The sequence below is a fragment of the Haliotis rufescens genome, unplaced genomic scaffold, assembly GCF_023055435.1.
Source record: "Haliotis rufescens isolate VD_foot unplaced genomic scaffold, xgHalRufe1.0.p SCAF_156, whole genome shotgun sequence".
Classification (NCBI taxonomy): Eukaryota; Metazoa; Mollusca; class Gastropoda; order Lepetellida; family Haliotidae; genus Haliotis; species Haliotis rufescens.
This window is the reverse complement of record NW_025963842.1, coordinates 96941-112254: the sequence shown is the minus strand read 5'-3', so window position 1 is coordinate 112254 and position 15314 is coordinate 96941. Positions and strand designations below refer to the sequence as shown.

Here is a 15314-nt window from a genome sequence, read left to right as displayed (position 1 = left end):
GCAAAATAAACACATCATCATCAACAACAACAACAACAACAACAACAACAACAACAACAACAACAACTGAACATGTCATGATAGACAAACAGAATGAAAAAAAGGCATTTCTATTTTTGATTGTTTTTTCCAGGGGAGAGCGCGAACGCAGTCCCCCACACTTATAAATTGCGCACCCGAGTCGTCCACATTTGGGATGATCGCAGGGGTCAACCAAGCCGATGTGCAATGGAAAGGTCTCGCCCCGGGCCCACAGCCTTGCGGATCACTGTTAAGCCTGTGCCAGGTAAGTATGCCTGAAACTGCAGCTTCCTAACCATCACTACAAACATACACATCACCTCATTCAGGTGTCTTGTAAGCAAAACTTCAACTTCACATATATTCCATTTCAGTTCAAACATTTTTATACTTCCCTGTACATGGCACTACATTCACCCGTTCGCTTTATGCAAAGATTATTGGTAGGAAGAACGAGACGGAAATGGCTTTATTTGCATTTTAGGCTGCATAGACATGCACCTTGCGCCAGGTACCCAGGGGAGGTAACTTCCATGTCAACACCCAAGTTTCCTTCCGGGTCCTATCTTTCTCCTTGGGAGCTACTCAGCAAAATAAACACATCATCATCAACAACAACAACAACAACAACAACAACAACAACAACAACTGAACATGTCATGATAGACAAACAGAATGAAAAAAAGGCATTTCTATTTTTGATTGTTTTTTCCAGGGGAGAGCGCGAACGCAGTCCCCCACACTTATAAATTGCGCACCCGAGTCGTCCACATTTGGGATGATCGCAGGGGTCAACCAAGCCGATGTGCAATGGAAAGGTCTCGCCCCGGGCCCACAGCCTTGCGGATCACTGTTAAGCCTGTGCCAGGTAAGTATGCCTGAAACTGCAGCTTCCTAACCATCACTACAAACATACACATCACCTCATTCAGGTGTCTTGTAAGCAAAACTTCACATATATTCCATTTCAGTTCAAACATTTTTATACTTCCCTGTACATGGCACTACATTCACCCGTTCGCTTTATGCAAAGATTATTGGTAGGAAGAACGAGACGGAAATGGCTTTATTTGCATTTTAGGCTGCATAGACATGCACCTTGCGCCAGGTACCCAGGGGAGGTAACTTCCATGTCAACACCCAAGTTTCCTTCCGGGTCCTATCTTTCTCCTTGGGAGCTACTCAGCAAAATAAACACATCATCATACAACAACAACAACAACAACAACAACAACAACAACTGAACATGTCATGATAGACAAACAGAATGAAAAAAAGGCATTTCTATTTTTGATTGTTTTTTCCAGGGGAGAGCGCGAACGCAGTCCCCCACACTTATAAATTGCGCACCCGAGTCGTCCACATTTGGGATGATCGCAGGGGTCAACCAAGCCGATGTGCAATGGAAAGGTCTCGCCCCGGGCCCACAGCCTTGCGGATCACTGTTAAGCCTGTGCCAGGTAAGTATGCCTGAAACTGCAGCTTCCTAACCATCACTACAAACATACACATCACCTCATTCAGGTGTCTTGTAAGCAAAACTTCACATATATTCCATTTCAGTTCAAACATTTTTATACTTCCCTGTACATGGCACTACATTCACCCGTTCGCTTTATGCAAAGATTATTGGTAGGAAGAACGAGACGGAAATGGCTTTATTTGCATTTTAGGCTGCATAGACATGCACCTTGCGCCAGGTACCCAGGGGAGGTAACTTCCATGTCAACACCCAAGTTTCCTTCCGGGTCCTATCTTTCTCCTTGGGAGCTACTCAGCAAAATAAACACATCATCATCAACAACAACAACAACAACAACAACAACAACAACAACAACTGAACATGTCATGATAGACAAACAGAATGAAAAAAAGGCATTTCTATTTTTGATTGTTTTTTCCAGGGGAGAGCGCGAACGCAGTCCCCCACACTTATAAATTGCGCACCCGAGTCGTCCACATTTGGGATGATCGCAGGGGTCAACCAAGCCGATGTGCAATGGAAAGGTCTCGCCCCGGGCCCACAGCCTTGCGGATCACTGTTAAGCCTGTGCCAGGTAAGTATGCCTGAAACTGCAGCTTCCTAACCATCACTACAAACATACACATCACCTCATTCAGGTGTCTTGTAAGCAAAACTTCACATATATTCCATTTCAGTTCAAACATTTTTATACTTCCCTGTACATGGCACTACATTCACCCGTTCGCTTTATGCAAAGATTATTGGTAGGAAGAACGAGACGGAAATGGCTTTATTTGCATTTTAGGCTGCATAGACATGCACCTTGCGCCAGGTACCCAGGGGAGGTAACTTCCATGTCAACACCCAAGTTTCCTTCCGGGTCCTATCTTTCTCCTTGGGACAACAACAACAACAACAACAACAACAACAACAACAACAACTGAACATGTCATGATAGACAAACAGAATGAAAAAAAGGCATTTCTATTTTTGATTGTTTTTTCCAGGGGAGAGCGCGAACGCAGTCCCCCACACTTATAAATTGCGCACCCGAGTCGTCCACATTTGGGATGATCGCAGGGGTCAACCAAGCCGATGTGCAATGGAAAGGTCTCGCCCCGGGCCCACAGCCTTGCGGATCACTGTTAAGCCTGTGCCAGGTAAGTATGCCTGAAACTGCAGCTTCCTAACCATCACTACAAACATACACATCACCTCATTCAGGTGTCTTGTAAGCAAAACTTCACATATATTCCATTTCAGTTCAAACATTTTTATACTTCCCTGTACATGGCACTACATTCACCCGTTCGCTTTATGCAAAGATTATTGGTAGGAAGAACGAGACGGAAATGGCTTTATTTGCATTTTAGGCTGCATAGACATGCACCTTGCGCCAGGTACCCAGGGGAGGTAACTTCCATGTCAACACCCAAGTTTCCTTCCGGGTCCTATCTTTCTCCTTGGGAGCTACTCAGCAAAATAAACACATCATCATCAACAACAACAACAACAACAACAACAACAACAACAACAACTGAACATGTCATGATAGACAAACAGAATGAAAAAAAGGCATTTCTATTTTTGATTGTTTTTTCCAGGGGAGAGCGCGAACGCAGTCCCCCACACTTATAAATTGCGCACCCGAGTCGTCCACATTTGGGATGATCGCAGGGGTCAACCAAGCCGATGTGCAATGGAAAGGTCTCGCCCCGGGCCCACAGCCTTGCGGATCACTGTTAAGCCTGTGCCAGGTAAGTATGCCTGAAACTGCAGCTTCCTAACCATCACTACAAACATACACATCACCTCATTCAGGTGTCTTGTAAGCAAAACTTCACATATATTCCATTTCAGTTCAAACATTTTTATACTTCCCTGTACATGGCACTACATTCACCCGTTCGCTTTATGCAAAGATTATTGGTAGGAAGAACGAGACGGAAATGGCTTTATTTGCATTTTAGGCTGCATAGACATGCACCTTGCGCCAGGTACCCAGGGGAGGTAACTTCCATGTCAACACCCAAGTTTCCTTCCGGGTCCTATCTTTCTCCTTGGGAGCTACTCAGCAAAATAAACACATCATCATCAACAACAACAACAACAACAACAACAACAACAACAACAACTGAACATGTCATGATAGACAAACAGAATGAAAAAAAGGCATTTCTATTTTTGATTGTTTTTTCCAGGGGAGAGCGCGAACGCAGTCCCCCACACTTATAAATTGCGCACCCGAGTCGTCCACATTTGGGATGATCGCAGGGGTCAACCAAGCCGATGTGCAATGGAAAGGTCTCGCCCCGGGCCCACAGCCTTGCGGATCACTGTTAAGCCTGTGCCAGGTAAGTATGCCTGAAACTGCAGCTTCCTAACCATCACTACAAACATACACATCACCTCATTCAGGTGTCTTGTAAGCAAAACTTCACATATATTCCATTTCAGTTCAAACATTTTTATACTTCCCTGTACATGGCACTACATTCACCCGTTCGCTTTATGCAAAGATTATTGGTAGGAAGAACGAGACGGAAATGGCTTTATTTGCATTTTAGGCTGCATAGACATGCACCTTGCGCCAGGTACCCAGGGGAGGTAACTTCCATGTCAACACCCAAGTTTCCTTCCGGGTCCTATCTTTCTCCTTGGGAGCTACTCAGCAAAATCACACATCATACAACAACAACAACAACAACAACAACAACAACAACAACAACTGAACATGTCATGATAGACAAACAGAATGAAAAAAAGGCATTTCTATTTTTGATTGTTTTTTCCAGGGGAGAGCGCGAACGCAGTCCCCCACACTTATAAATTGCGCACCCGAGTCGTCCACATTTGGGATGATCGCAGGGGTCAACCAAGCCGATGTGCAATGGAAAGGTCTCGCCCCGGGCCCACAGCCTTGCGGATCACTGTTAAGCCTGTGCCAGGTAAGTATGCCTGAAACTGCAGCTTCCTAACCATCACTACAAACATACACATCACCTCATTCAGGTGTCTTGTAAGCAAAACTTCACATATATTCCATTTCAGTTCAAACATTTTTATACTTCCCTGTACATGGCACTACATTCACCCGTTCGCTTTATGCAAAGATTATTGGTAGGAAGAACGAGACGGAAATGGCTTTATTTGCATTTTAGGCTGCATAGACATGCACCTTGCGCCAGGTACCCAGGGGAGGTAACTTCCATGTCAACACCCAAGTTTCCTTCCGGGTCCTATCTTTCTCCTTGGGAGCTACTCAGCAAAATAAACACATCATCATCAACAACAACAACAACAACAACAACAACAACAACAACAACTGAACATGTCATGATAGACAAACAGAATGAAAAAAAGGCATTTCTATTTTTGATTGTTTTTTCCAGGGGAGAGCGCGAACGCAGTCCCCCACACTTATAAATTGCGCACCCGAGTCGTCCACATTTGGGATGATCGCAGGGGTCAACCAAGCCGATGTGCAATGGAAAGGTCTCGCCCCGGGCCCACAGCCTTGCGGATCACTGTTAAGCCTGTGCCAGGTAAGTATGCCTGAAACTGCAGCTTCCTAACCATCACTACAAACATACACATCACCTCATTCAGGTGTCTTGTAAGCAAAACTTCACATATATTCCATTTCAGTTCAAACATTTTTATACTTCCCTGTACATGGCACTACATTCACCCGTTCGCTTTATGCAAAGATTATTGGTAGGAAGAACGAGACGGAAATGGCTTTATTTGCATTTTAGGCTGCATAGACATGCACCTTGCGCCAGGTACCCAGGGGAGGTAACTTCCATGTCAACACCCAAGTTTCCTTCCGGGTCCTATCTTTCTCCTTGGGAGCTACTCAGCAAAATAAACACATCATCATCAACAACAACAACAACAACAACAACAACAACAACAACAACTGAACATGTCATGATAGACAAACAGAATGAAAAAAAGGCATTTCTATTTTTGATTGTTTTTTCCAGGGGAGAGCGCGAACGCAGTCCCCCACACTTATAAATTGCGCACCCGAGTCGTCCACATTTGGGATGATCGCAGGGGTCAACCAAGCCGATGTGCAATGGAAAGGTCTCGCCCCGGGCCCACAGCCTTGCGGATCACTGTTAAGCCTGTGCCAGGTAAGTATGCCTGAAACTGCAGCTTCCTAACCATCACTACAAACATACACATCACCTCATTCAGGTGTCTTGTAAGCAAAACTTCACATATATTCCATTTCAGTTCAAACATTTTTATACTTCCCTGTACATGGCACTACATTCACCCGTTCGCTTTATGCAAAGATTATTGGTAGGAAGAACGAGACGGAAATGGCTTTATTTGCATTTTAGGCTGCGAAATGGCTTTATTTGCATTTTAGGCTGCATAGACATGCACCTTGCGCCAGGTACCCAGGGGAGGTAACTTCCATGTCAACACCCAAGTTTCCTTCCGGGTCCTATCTTTCTCCTTGGGAGCTACTCAGCAAAATAAACACATCATCATCAACAACAACAACAACAACAACAACAACAACAACAACAACAACTGAACATGTCATGATAGACAAACAGAATGAAAAAAAGGCATTTCTATTTTTGATTGTTTTTTCCAGGGGAGAGCGCGAACGCAGTCCCCCACACTTATAAATTGCGCACCCGAGTCGTCCACATTTGGGATGATCGCAGGGGTCAACCAAGCCGATGTGCAATGGAAAGGTCTCGCCCCGGGCCCACAGCCTTGCGGATCACTGTTAAGCCTGTGCCAGGTAAGTATGCCTGAAACTGCAGCTTCCTAACCATCACTACAAACATACACATCACCTCATTCAGGTGTCTTGTAAGCAAAACTTCACATATATTCCATTTCAGTTCAAACATTTTTATACTTCCCTGTACATGGCACTACATTCACCCGTTCGCTTTATGCAAAGATTATTGGTAGGAAGAACGAGACGGAAATGGCTTTATTTGCATTTTAGGCTGCATAGACATGCACCTTGCGCCAGGTACCCAGGGGAGGTAACTTCCATGTCAACACCCAAGTTTCCTTCCGGGTCCTATCTTTCTCCTTGGGAGCTACTCAGCAAAATAAACACATCATCATCAACAACAACAACAACAACAACAACAACAACAACAACAACTGAACATGTCATGATAGACAAACAGAATGAAAAAAAGGCATTTCTATTTTTGATTGTTTTTTCCAGGGGAGAGCGCGAACGCAGTCCCCCACACTTATAAATTGCGCACCCGAGTCGTCCACATTTGGGATGATCGCAGGGGTCAACCAAGCCGATGTGCAATGGAAAGGTCTCGCCCCGGGCCCACAGCCTTGCGGATCACTGTTAAGCCTGTGCCAGGTAAGTATGCCTGAAACTGCAGCTTCCTAACCATCACTACAAACATACACATCACCTCATTCAGGTGTCTTGTAAGCAAAACTTCACATATATTCCATTTCAGTTCAAACATTTTTATACTTCCCTGTACATGGCACTACATTCACCCGTTCGCTTTATGCAAAGATTATTGGTAGGAAGAACGAGACGGAAATGGCTTTATTTGCATTTTAGGCTGCATAGACATGCACCTTGCGCCAGGTACCCAGGGGAGGTAACTTCCATGTCAACACCCAAGTTTCCTTCCGGGTCCTATCTTTCTCCTTGGGAGCTACTCAGCAAAATAAACACATCATCATCAACAACAACAACAACAACAACAACAACAACAACAACAACAACTGAACATGTCATGATAGACAAACAGAATGAAAAAAAGGCATTTCTATTTTTGATTGTTTTTTCCAGGGGAGAGCGCGAACGCAGTCCCCCACACTTATAAATTGCGCACCCGAGTCGTCCACATTTGGGATGATCGCAGGGGTCAACCAAGCCGATGTGCAATGGAAAGGTCTCGCCCCGGGCCCACAGCCTTGCGGATCACTGTTAAGCCTGTGCCAGGTAAGTATGCCTGAAACTGCAGCTTCCTAACCATCACTACAAACATACACATCACCTCATTCAGGTGTCTTGTAAGCAAAACTTCACATATATTCCATTTCAGTTCAAACATTTTTATACTTCCCTGTACATGGCACTACATTCACCCGTTCGCTTTATGCAAAGATTATTGGTAGGAAGAACGAGACGGAAATGGCTTTATTTGCATTTTAGGCTGCATAGACATGCACCTTGCGCCAGGTACCCAGGGGAGGTAACTTCCATGTCAACACCCAAGTTTCCTTCCGGGTCCTATCTTTCTCCTTGGGAGCTACTCAGCAAAATAAACACATCATCATCAACAACAACAACAACAACAACAACAACAACAACAACAACAACTGAACATGTCATGATAGACAAACAGAATGAAAAAAAGGCATTTCTATTTTTGATTGTTTTTTCCAGGGGAGAGCGCGAACGCAGTCCCCCACACTTATAAATTGCGCACCCGAGTCGTCCACATTTGGGATGATCGCAGGGGTCAACCAAGCCGATGTGCAATGGAAAGGTCTCGCCCCGGGCCCACAGCCTTGCGGATCACTGTTAAGCCTGTGCCAGGTAAGTATGCCTGAAACTGCAGCTTCCTAACCATCACTACAAACATACACATCACCTCATTCAGGTGTCTTGTAAGCAAAACTTCACATATATTCCATTTCAGTTCAAACATTTTTATACTTCCCTGTACATGGCACTACATTCACCCGTTCGCTTTATGCAAAGATTATTGGTAGGAAGAACGAGACGGAAATGGCTTTATTTGCATTTTAGGCTGCATAGACATGCACCTTGCGCCAGGTACCCAGGGGAGGTAACTTCCATGTCAACACCCAAGTTTCCTTCCGGGTCCTATCTTTCTCCTTGGGAGCTACTCAGCAAAATAAACACATCATCATCAACAACAACAACAACAACAACAACAACAACAACAACAACAACTGAACATGTCATGATAGACAAACAGAATGAAAAAAAGGCATTTCTATTTTTGATTGTTTTTTCCAGGGGAGAGCGCGAACGCAGTCCCCCACACTTATAAATTGCGCACCCGAGTCGTCCACATTTGGGATGATCGCAGGGGTCAACCAAGCCGATGTGCAATGGAAAGGTCTCGCCCCGGGCCCACAGCCTTGCGGATCACTGTTAAGCCTGTGCCAGGTAAGTATGCCTGAAACTGCAGCTTCCTAACCATCACTACAAACATACACATCACCTCATTCAGGTGTCTTGTAAGCAAAACTTCACATATATTCCATTTCAGTTCAAACATTTTTATACTTCCCTGTACATGGCACTACATTCACCCGTTCGCTTTATGCAAAGATTATTGGTAGGAAGAACGAGACGGAAATGGCTTTATTTGCATTTTAGGCTGCATAGACATGCACCTTGCGCCAGGTACCCAGGGGAGGTAACTTCCATGTCAACACCCAAGTTTCCTTCCGGGTCCTATCTTTCTCCTTGGGAGCTACTCAGCAAAATAAACACATCATCATCAACAACAACAACAACAACAACAACAACAACAACAACAACTGAACATGTCATGATAGACAAACAGAATGAAAAAAAGGCATTTCTATTTTTGATTGTTTTTTCCAGGGGAGAGCGCGAACGCAGTCCCCCACACTTATAAATTGCGCACCCGAGTCGTCCACATTTGGGATGATCGCAGGGGTCAACCAAGCCGATGTGCAATGGAAAGGTCTCGCCCCGGGCCCACAGCCTTGCGGATCACTGTTAAGCCTGTGCCAGGTAAGTATGCCTGAAACTGCAGCTTCCTAACCATCACTACAAACATACACATCACCTCATTCAGGTGTCTTGTAAGCAAAACTTCACATATATTCCATTTCAGTTCAAACATTTTTATACTTCCCTGTACATGGCACTACATTCACCCGTTCGCTTTATGCAAAGATTATTGGTAGGAAGAACGAGACGGAAATGGCTTTATTTGCATTTTAGGCTGCATAGACATGCACCTTGCGCCAGGTACCCAGGGGAGGTAACTTCCATGTCAACACCCAAGTTTCCTTCCGGGTCCTATCTTTCTCCTTGGGAGCTACTCAGCAAAATAAACACATCATCATCACAACAACAACAACAACAACAACAACAACAACAACAACAACAACTGAACATGTCATGATAGACAAACAGAATGAAAAAAAGGCATTTCTATTTTTGATTGTTTTTTCCAGGGGAGAGCGCGAACGCAGTCCCCCACACTTATAAATTGCGCACCCGAGTCGTCCACATTTGGGATGATCGCAGGGGTCAACCAAGCCGATGTGCAATGGAAAGGTCTCGCCCCGGGCCCACAGCCTTGCGGATCACTGTTAAGCCTGTGCCAGGTAAGTATGCCTGAAACTGCAGCTTCCTAACCATCACTACAAACATACACATCACCTCATTCAGGTGTCTTGTAAGCAAAACTTCACATATATTCCATTTCAGTTCAAACATTTTTATACTTCCCTGTACATGGCACTACATTCACCCGTTCGCTTTATGCAAAGATTATTGGTAGGAAGAACGAGACGGAAATGGCTTTATTTGCATTTTAGGCTGCATAGACATGCACCTTGCGCCAGGTACCCAGGGGAGGTAACTTCCATGTCAACACCCAAGTTTCCTTCCGGGTCCTATCTTTCTCCTTGGGAGCTACTCAGCAAAATAAACACATCATCATCAACAACAACAACAACAACAACAACAACAACAACAACAACTGAACATGTCATGATAGACAAACAGAATGAAAAAAAGGCATTTCTATTTTTGATTGTTTTTTCCAGGGGAGAGCGCGAACGCAGTCCCCCACACTTATAAATTGCGCACCCGAGTCGTCCACATTTGGGATGATCGCAGGGGTCAACCAAGCCGATGTGCAATGGAAAGGTCTCGCCCCGGGCCCACAGCCTTGCGGATCACTGTTAAGCCTGTGCCAGGTAAGTATGCCTGAAACTGCAGCTTCCTAACCATCACTACAAACATACACATCACCTCATTCAGGTGTCTTGTAAGCAAAACTTCACATATATTCCATTTCAGTTCAAACATTTTTATACTTCCCTGTACATGGCACTACATTCACCCGTTCGCTTTATGCAAAGATTATTGGTAGGAAGAACGAGACGGAAATGGCTTTATTTGCATTTTAGGCTGCATAGACATGCACCTTGCGCCAGGTACCCAGGGGAGGTAACTTCCATGTCAACACCCAAGTTTCCTTCCGGGTCCTATCTTTCTCCTTGGGAGCTACTCAGCAAAATAAACACATCATCATCAACAACAACAACAACAACAACAACAACAACAACAACAACAACTGAACATGTCATGATAGACAAACAGAATGAAAAAAAGGCATTTCTATTTTTGATTGTTTTTTCCAGGGGAGAGCGCGAACGCAGTCCCCCACACTTATAAATTGCGCACCCGAGTCGTCCACATTTGGGATGATCGCAGGGGTCAACCAAGCCGATGTGCAATGGAAAGGTCTCGCCCCGGGCCCACAGCCTTGCGGATCACTGTTAAGCCTGTGCCAGGTAAGTATGCCTGAAACTGCAGCTTCCTAACCATCACTACAAACATACACATCACCTCATTCAGGTGTCTTGTAAGCAAAACTTCACATATATTCCATTTCAGTTCAAACATTTTTATACTTCCCTGTACATGGCACTACATTCACCCGTTCGCTTTATGCAAAGATTATTGGTAGGAAGAACGAGACGGAAATGGCTTTATTTGCATTTTAGGCTGCATAGACATGCACCTTGCGCCAGGTACCCAGGGGAGGTAACTTCCATGTCAACACCCAAGTTTCCTTCCGGGTCCTATCTTTCTCCTTGGGAGCTACTCAGCAAAATAAACACATCATCATAACAACAACAACAACAACAACAACAACAACAACAACAACAACTGAACATGTCATGATAGACAAACAGAATGAAAAAAAGGCATTTCTATTTTTGATTGTTTTTTCCAGGGGAGAGCGCGAACGCAGTCCCCCACACTTATAAATTGCGCACCCGAGTCGTCCACATTTGGGATGATCGCAGGGGTCAACCAAGCCGATGTGCAATGGAAAGGTCTCGCCCCGGGCCCACAGCCTTGCGGATCACTGTTAAGCCTGTGCCAGGTAAGTATGCCTGAAACTGCAGCTTCCTAACCATCACTACAAACATACACATCACCTCATTCAGGTGTCTTGTAAGCAAAACTTCACATATATTCCATTTCAGTTCAAACATTTTTATACTTCCCTGTACATGGCACTACATTCACCCGTTCGCTTTATGCAAAGATTATTGGTAGGAAGAACGAGACGGAAATGGCTTTATTTGCATTTTAGGCTGCATAGACATGCACCTTGCGCCAGGTACCCAGGGGAGGTAACTTCCATGTCAACACCCAAGTTTCCTTCCGGGTCCTATCTTTCTCCTTGGGAGCTACTCAGCAAAATAAACACATCATCATCAACAACAACAACAACAACAACAACAACAACAACAACAACTGAACATGTCATGATAGACAAACAGAATGAAAAAAAGGCATTTCTATTTTTGATTGTTTTTTCCAGGGGAGAGCGCGAACGCAGTCCCCCACACTTATAAATTGCGCACCCGAGTCGTCCACATTTGGGATGATCGCAGGGGTCAACCAAGCCGATGTGCAATGGAAAGGTCTCGCCCCGGGCCCACAGCCTTGCGGATCACTGTTAAGCCTGTGCCAGGTAAGTATGCCTGAAACTGCAGCTTCCTAACCATCACTACAAACATACACATCACCTCATTCAGGTGTCTTGTAAGCAAAACTTCACATATATTCCATTTCAGTTCAAACATTTTTATACTTCCCTGTACATGGCACTACATTCACCCGTTCGCTTTATGCAAAGATTATTGGTAGGAAGAACGAGACGGAAATGGCTTTATTTGCATTTTAGGCTGCATAGACATGCACCTTGCGCCAGGTACCCAGGGGAGGTAACTTCCATGTCAACACCCAAGTTTCCTTCCGGGTCCTATCTTTCTCCTTGGGAGCTACTCAGCAAAATAAACACATCATCATCAACAACAACAACAACAACAACAACAACAACAACAACAACAACTGAACATGTCATGATAGACAAACAGAATGAAAAAAAGGCATTTCTATTTTTGATTGTTTTTTCCAGGGGAGAGCGCGAACGCAGTCCCCCACACTTATAAATTGCGCACCCGAGTCGTCCACATTTGGGATGATCGCAGGGGTCAACCAAGCCGATGTGCAATGGAAAGGTCTCGCCCCGGGCCCACAGCCTTGCGGATCACTGTTAAGCCTGTGCCAGGTAAGTATGCCTGAAACTGCAGCTTCCTAACCATCACTACAAACATACACATCACCTCATTCAGGTGTCTTGTAAGCAAAACTTCACATATATTCCATTTCAGTTCAAACATTTTTATACTTCCCTGTACATGGCACTACATTCACCCGTTCGCTTTATGCAAAGATTATTGGTAGGAAGAACGAGACGGAAATGGCTTTATTTGCATTTTAGGCTGCATAGACATGCACCTTGCGCCAGGTACCCAGGGGAGGTAACTTCCATGTCAACACCCAAGTTTCCTTCCGGGTCCTATCTTTCTCCTTGGGAGCTACTCAGCAAAATAAACACATCACATCAACAACAACAACAACAACAACAACAACAACAACAACTGAACATGTCATGATAGACAAACAGAATGAAAAAAAGGCATTTCTATTTTTGATTGTTTTTTCCAGGGGAGAGCGCGAACGCAGTCCCCCACACTTATAAATTGCGCACCCGAGTCGTCCACATTTGGGATGATCGCAGGGGTCAACCAAGCCGATGTGCAATGGAAAGGTCTCGCCCCGGGCCCACAGCCTTGCGGATCACTGTTAAGCCTGTGCCAGGTAAGTATGCCTGAAACTGCAGCTTCCTAACCATCACTACAAACATACACATCACCTCATTCAGGTGTCTTGTAAGCAAAACTTCACATATATTCCATTTCAGTTCAAACATTTTTATACTTCCCTGTACATGGCACTACATTCACCCGTTCGCTTTATGCAAAGATTATTGGTAGGAAGAACGAGACGGAAATGGCTTTATTTGCATTTTAGGCTGCATAGACATGCACCTTGCGCCAGGTACCCAGGGGAGGTAACTTCCATGTCAACACCCAAGTTTCCTTCCGGGTCCTATCTTTCTCCTTGGGAGCTACTCAGCAAAATAAACACATCATCATCAACAACAACAACAACAACAACAACAACAACAACAACAACTGAACATGTCATGATAGACAAACAGAATGAAAAAAAGGCATTTCTATTTTTGATTGTTTTTTCCAGGGGAGAGCGCGAACGCAGTCCCCCACACTTATAAATTGCGCACCCGAGTCGTCCACATTTGGGATGATCGCAGGGGTCAACCAAGCCGATGTGCAATGGAAAGGTCTCGCCCCGGGCCCACAGCCTTGCGGATCACTGTTAAGCCTGTGCCAGGTAAGTATGCCTGAAACTGCAGCTTCCTAACCATCACTACAAACATACACATCACCTCATTCAGGTGTCTTGTAAGCAAAACTTCACATATATTCCATTTCAGTTCAAACATTTTTATACTTCCCTGTACATGGCACTACATTCACCCGTTCGCTTTATGCAAAGATTATTGGTAGGAAGAACGAGACGGAAATGGCTTTATTTGCATTTTAGGCTGCATAGACATGCACCTTGCGCCAGGTACCCAGGGGAGGTAACTTCCATGTCAACACCCAAGTTTCCTTCCGGGTCCTATCTTTCTCCTTGGGAGCTACTCAGCAAAATAAACACATCATCATCAACAACAACAACAACAACAACAACAACAACAACAACAACTGAACATGTCATGATAGACAAACAGAATGAAAAAAAGGCATTTCTATTTTTGATTGTTTTTTCCAGGGGAGAGCGCGAACGCAGTCCCCCACACTTATAAATTGCGCACCCGAGTCGTCCACATTTGGGATGATCGCAGGGGTCAACCAAGCCGATGTGCAATGGAAAGGTCTCGCCCCGGGCCCACAGCCTTGCGGATCACTGTTAAGCCTGTGCCAGGTAAGTATGCCTGAAACTGCAGCTTCCTAACCATCACTACAAACATACACATCACCTCATTCAGGTGTCTTGTAAGCAAAACTTCACATATATTCCATTTCAGTTCAAACATTTTTATACTTCCCTGTACATGGCACTACATTCACCCGTTCGCTTTATGCAAAGATTATTGGTAGGAAGAACGAGACGGAAATGGCTTTATTTGCATTTTAGGCTGCATAGACATGCACCTTGCGCCAGGTACCCAGGGGAGGTAACTTCCATGTCAACACCCAAGTTTCCTTCCGGGTCCTATCTTTCTCCTTGGGAGCTACTCAGCAAAATAAACACATCATCATCAACAACAACAACAACAACAACAACAACAACAACAACTGAACATGTCATGATAGACAAACAGAATGAAAAAAAGGCATTTCTATTTTTGATTGTTTTTTCCAGGGGAGAGCGCGAACGCAGTCCCCCACACTTATAAATTGCGCACCCGAGTCGTCCACATTTGGGATGATCGCAGGGGTCAACCAAGCCGATGTGCAATGGAAAGGTCTCGCCCCGGGCCCACAGCCTTGCGGATCACTGTTAAGCCTGTGCCAGGTAAGTATGCCTGAAACTGCAGCTTCCTAACCATCACTACAAACATACACATCACCTCATTCAGGTGTCTTGTAAGCAAAACTTCAC

General features: G+C 44.7%; 26 non-coding genes across 26 annotated transcripts; all 26 read right to left on the bottom strand.

Annotated features, from left to right (window-relative positions):
* Positions 1-130: 130 nt before the first annotated feature.
* On the bottom strand, positions 131-294 carry LOC125380562. The gene has a single exon (XR_007221210.1). It is a non-coding gene; the product is annotated as a U1 spliceosomal RNA (small nuclear RNA).
* A 439-nt stretch (positions 295-733) lies between these two features.
* On the bottom strand, positions 734-897 carry LOC125380561. The gene has a single exon (XR_007221209.1). It is a non-coding gene; the product is annotated as a U1 spliceosomal RNA (small nuclear RNA).
* Positions 898-1325: 428 nt separating this feature from the next.
* Positions 1326-1489, bottom strand: LOC125380559. The gene has a single exon (XR_007221207.1). It is a non-coding gene; the product is annotated as a U1 spliceosomal RNA (small nuclear RNA).
* Positions 1490-1922: 433 nt separating this feature from the next.
* LOC125380558 lies at positions 1923-2086 on the bottom strand. Its single transcript, XR_007221206.1, has one exon. It is a non-coding gene; the product is annotated as a U1 spliceosomal RNA (small nuclear RNA).
* Positions 2087-2490: 404 nt separating this feature from the next.
* Positions 2491-2654, bottom strand: LOC125380557. The gene has a single exon (XR_007221205.1). It is a non-coding gene; the product is annotated as a U1 spliceosomal RNA (small nuclear RNA).
* A 433-nt stretch (positions 2655-3087) lies between these two features.
* On the bottom strand, positions 3088-3251 carry LOC125380556. The gene has a single exon (XR_007221204.1). It is a non-coding gene; the product is annotated as a U1 spliceosomal RNA (small nuclear RNA).
* Positions 3252-3684: 433 nt separating this feature from the next.
* On the bottom strand, positions 3685-3848 carry LOC125380555. Its single transcript, XR_007221203.1, has one exon. It is a non-coding gene; the product is annotated as a U1 spliceosomal RNA (small nuclear RNA).
* Positions 3849-4278: 430 nt separating this feature from the next.
* Positions 4279-4442, bottom strand: LOC125380553. The gene has a single exon (XR_007221201.1). It is a non-coding gene; the product is annotated as a U1 spliceosomal RNA (small nuclear RNA).
* Positions 4443-4875: 433 nt separating this feature from the next.
* Positions 4876-5039, bottom strand: LOC125380552. The gene has a single exon (XR_007221200.1). It is a non-coding gene; the product is annotated as a U1 spliceosomal RNA (small nuclear RNA).
* Positions 5040-5472: 433 nt separating this feature from the next.
* Positions 5473-5636, bottom strand: LOC125380551. The gene has a single exon (XR_007221199.1). It is a non-coding gene; the product is annotated as a U1 spliceosomal RNA (small nuclear RNA).
* Positions 5637-6101: 465 nt separating this feature from the next.
* Positions 6102-6265, bottom strand: LOC125380550. Its single transcript, XR_007221198.1, has one exon. It is a non-coding gene; the product is annotated as a U1 spliceosomal RNA (small nuclear RNA).
* A 433-nt stretch (positions 6266-6698) lies between these two features.
* On the bottom strand, positions 6699-6862 carry LOC125380549. The gene has a single exon (XR_007221197.1). It is a non-coding gene; the product is annotated as a U1 spliceosomal RNA (small nuclear RNA).
* A 436-nt stretch (positions 6863-7298) lies between these two features.
* Positions 7299-7462, bottom strand: LOC125380547. Its single transcript, XR_007221195.1, has one exon. It is a non-coding gene; the product is annotated as a U1 spliceosomal RNA (small nuclear RNA).
* Positions 7463-7898: 436 nt separating this feature from the next.
* LOC125380546 lies at positions 7899-8062 on the bottom strand. The gene has a single exon (XR_007221194.1). It is a non-coding gene; the product is annotated as a U1 spliceosomal RNA (small nuclear RNA).
* Positions 8063-8498: 436 nt separating this feature from the next.
* LOC125380545 lies at positions 8499-8662 on the bottom strand. The gene has a single exon (XR_007221193.1). It is a non-coding gene; the product is annotated as a U1 spliceosomal RNA (small nuclear RNA).
* Positions 8663-9095: 433 nt separating this feature from the next.
* On the bottom strand, positions 9096-9259 carry LOC125380544. The gene has a single exon (XR_007221192.1). It is a non-coding gene; the product is annotated as a U1 spliceosomal RNA (small nuclear RNA).
* A 438-nt stretch (positions 9260-9697) lies between these two features.
* Positions 9698-9861, bottom strand: LOC125380543. Its single transcript, XR_007221191.1, has one exon. It is a non-coding gene; the product is annotated as a U1 spliceosomal RNA (small nuclear RNA).
* Positions 9862-10294: 433 nt separating this feature from the next.
* On the bottom strand, positions 10295-10458 carry LOC125380542. Its single transcript, XR_007221190.1, has one exon. It is a non-coding gene; the product is annotated as a U1 spliceosomal RNA (small nuclear RNA).
* Positions 10459-10894: 436 nt separating this feature from the next.
* On the bottom strand, positions 10895-11058 carry LOC125380541. Its single transcript, XR_007221189.1, has one exon. It is a non-coding gene; the product is annotated as a U1 spliceosomal RNA (small nuclear RNA).
* Positions 11059-11493: 435 nt separating this feature from the next.
* On the bottom strand, positions 11494-11657 carry LOC125380540. Its single transcript, XR_007221188.1, has one exon. It is a non-coding gene; the product is annotated as a U1 spliceosomal RNA (small nuclear RNA).
* A 433-nt stretch (positions 11658-12090) lies between these two features.
* On the bottom strand, positions 12091-12254 carry LOC125380539. The gene has a single exon (XR_007221187.1). It is a non-coding gene; the product is annotated as a U1 spliceosomal RNA (small nuclear RNA).
* Positions 12255-12690: 436 nt separating this feature from the next.
* Positions 12691-12854, bottom strand: LOC125380538. The gene has a single exon (XR_007221186.1). It is a non-coding gene; the product is annotated as a U1 spliceosomal RNA (small nuclear RNA).
* A 429-nt stretch (positions 12855-13283) lies between these two features.
* LOC125380536 lies at positions 13284-13447 on the bottom strand. The gene has a single exon (XR_007221184.1). It is a non-coding gene; the product is annotated as a U1 spliceosomal RNA (small nuclear RNA).
* A 433-nt stretch (positions 13448-13880) lies between these two features.
* On the bottom strand, positions 13881-14044 carry LOC125380535. The gene has a single exon (XR_007221183.1). It is a non-coding gene; the product is annotated as a U1 spliceosomal RNA (small nuclear RNA).
* A 433-nt stretch (positions 14045-14477) lies between these two features.
* On the bottom strand, positions 14478-14641 carry LOC125380534. The gene has a single exon (XR_007221182.1). It is a non-coding gene; the product is annotated as a U1 spliceosomal RNA (small nuclear RNA).
* Positions 14642-15071: 430 nt separating this feature from the next.
* On the bottom strand, positions 15072-15235 carry LOC125380533. Its single transcript, XR_007221181.1, has one exon. It is a non-coding gene; the product is annotated as a U1 spliceosomal RNA (small nuclear RNA).
* Positions 15236-15314: the final 79 nt, after the last annotated feature.